Source organism: Eschscholzia californica, unplaced genomic scaffold (genome assembly GCF_041429995.1).
Source record: "Eschscholzia californica isolate CP2 unplaced genomic scaffold, dmEscCali1.0.p SCAF_5, whole genome shotgun sequence".
In the NCBI taxonomy this organism is placed as follows: domain Eukaryota; kingdom Viridiplantae; phylum Streptophyta; class Magnoliopsida; order Ranunculales; family Papaveraceae; genus Eschscholzia; species Eschscholzia californica.
In genome coordinates, this window is record NW_028238472.1 from 17173378 (window position 1) to 17176226 (window position 2849).

At 32.0% G+C, this 2849-nt stretch overlaps 1 pseudogene; it reads right to left on the minus strand.

The window, feature by feature from the left end:
• Positions 1-654: 654 nt before the first annotated feature.
• Positions 655-2302, minus strand: LOC147537528 (putative glucan endo-1,3-beta-glucosidase GVI pseudogene; annotated as a pseudogene).
• Positions 2303-2849: the final 547 nt, after the last annotated feature.

Sequence of the window (2849 nt, forward strand, 5' to 3'; positions counted from 1 at the left end):
CAGTTAATTGAACCAGAATAGCCTATTAAACTCCTAAGAAGAGGCCCTCGAGTAATAGCATACTATCTCCCAACTAAGGTTGAGAAGGTAATCACAATTCAGATGCCAAATCAAGAAGAAAGAAATAAACAGAACACAACAAAGTCAATACGAGGCAGGGGAATGAAGATGATTTCCTTAAATAAGTCAATATAGAAGTAGATTTTAAGATTATAACTAAAATCAAAAGAAAATAGTCGTCGAGCAAAGACAAGGTAACACAATTAATATATTAACTGGGACAGCCAGTAGTGTAACAGTAGCTCAAATATAAATAAGTGCACGAAGTTAAATCTGTCAAGTCGCAGAGGAATGGTGGTGCCGGAAACACAAAGTACGACTGGTGATGGCTATATGATGCACTAACACCTCGTAATGCTTGGATCCAATGATTCAGTTAGGCCGGTCCAACTTGATCACTTTGCTGTGTATCTATCAATTAAAGAATTCGAAAAAAAAAAAAAAGTGAAATATTCTCATGTCTACAATATCATGTTAAAATCAAGAACTAGTAGTTGTAGCTCATAAGTCAAAATATTATTCTAACAACATCATGTAAAATAACATTATATTTGTCTATTCAAAATAACGTGTTATCAATACAATAAAGTTCTTTCAAGCCGAAGAAAAATTAACATGATAAACTTCAGTTGTATCAGGATAAAACAAACCAAAATTTCTCTCAACTCCAGCAGGTTTAAGATCCTCATTGAATAAAGCAAATAAGTAGGTCTCGAGTTTGTTGTCTGGTCTCTTTGGTGTACCATGGTTTTCGGCTAGATGAGCTATTAAGTTATTATGATATGTCATAGCATTACTAACACTAGTGAATACCTCGTTACCTGCTGACGGCCAACCTGTTTCTCCTACGATAATATCAACACCTTTTCCACCATTAATTTTCTCTACCCCTGAATGTACTGCATCAACCATGGCATCAAACAAGTTTGTATACCTTAATCTACCATCTTTAACAACTCTACCAGATCTAAAGAGTGTATAGTTTAAACTTATTTGTTTAGGGTTACTAGCATAGGCAAAGTATGGATAAACATTGACTAATAATGGGGATTTTGAGGCTGACAAAAACTTCACTACTGGACTCAAGTTATTAGCTGTCTCCTTAGTAAATTGACCAGCAGAAGGTGGATATGATTTCTTTAAACCTGCCATGGAAATGGTGGTGCTCACCGGAATTTTAAGCCCGGCATTTTTTATAGCGGCATCGAGGTTGATGATAGCCTTAGGAACGTTGGTGGCCAACTCAGACGGAATCACTTCGTTACCAGCTGATATGCATCTGAACGAAACGGTATTCGCATAGGGAAGAATATGAGTTTCAACCCATGATTTGGCGAATGACTCGTCACGTGCAAGTTGTGGAAGATCGTTATTATATGTCCCGACGATGACTTCGATTCCAGAATTTTTCAGAGCTTGTAAGGCATTTGGATTTGGATCAAATATTCGAATTCTTTGAATGTTTCTTGATTTAATTAGAGATACTACTTTGTCATGAGATGGAAGATTATCCCCTAACATACCATAATTTACCCCAACTCGTTGAGCTCCTGCATATAAAAATAGAATAAATAATTATTGTCAAATTATTATTTTTGGGAAATGCTAAGTTCACAAAAACATTTGACAAAATTTTTGTTAAAATGATGTGGCAAGTCCTTTTTGAAAGTTTGATGGAATCCTGACTCTTAAAAGATGAATAACTCGTAAGGAGAAAGACCCAGATTCAGTCAAACTTTGAACAGAATCATGCCACATGTCCACATTATTTCGGCAAAAAATTTGTTAAATTCTTTTTTGAACCTAGCATCTCTGTTTTTTTAACAGATCAGAATATTACTCCTGCATTTTCTATGTTTTGTCAATGTCGATTAATATTTTATATTAATAACCTAAAAACTTAATAAACTTGTTGTATGTTTAAGCATACTGAAAAACAATAAATAACAAGTTCAACAAAAAAGAAAATCAATAAATAATTTAGTGAAATCAACTCAATAAGTTTTTCAATACAAAGAAGTTGAGGGTTAGATAACCATAAACAAAACTTGATATTGATTATTAAGTAGTACGATTTTGAACTACTCGATGTTTGCAGATAAACAAAAATGAATAAGCTAATGTAAATATTAAAATAAAAACAAGAGAAATGCGAAAGATTGTTAAAAACCTAACCTGTATTAGTGAAGGATTGAAGGAAGAATAGAATCAAAGAAGAAAACAATGCAAGAGTACAACCCATTTTGCTGCTAAAAGATAACAATGGTGGATGGGCAAATGACAATATAACTTAGGGTATCTATAGATAAAAGAAAGAAGCTAGGGAAAAGGTAATAAAGAAACATGATATATAGAGAGGTATAATATAAGTATTTTATTGATTAATAAGGCAATCATATGAAAATAATTCATAGCTAAGGATATGATATGGGAGTTATAATATAAGTTTACAAGAACTACTTCTCGTTTTTTACTCTCTTTTTTATCTAGAGCCAAATTTAGAATGAAATGATATATTATTGTAATTTTTTCCAAGTTTCCAAAAGTGTTTCTGGGGCTTTTCAATTTTAATTTCTAATGTAATGATATATTAGCATATAGTATTTTTTTTCCAAATTTTTCTAAAATCTGTTTGGTTTTGTTTTGTTTTTTTTGGCATTTTTATTTAGTCCTTTCAGTATGTAATGAATGATATATTAGTATTTTTTTCTAATTGTCCTAAGTTCTGCTGCTTTGTTTTGCTTTTTCTATTTTTATTGTGTTAGGATTTTTCAATCTTCCTAAAGTGT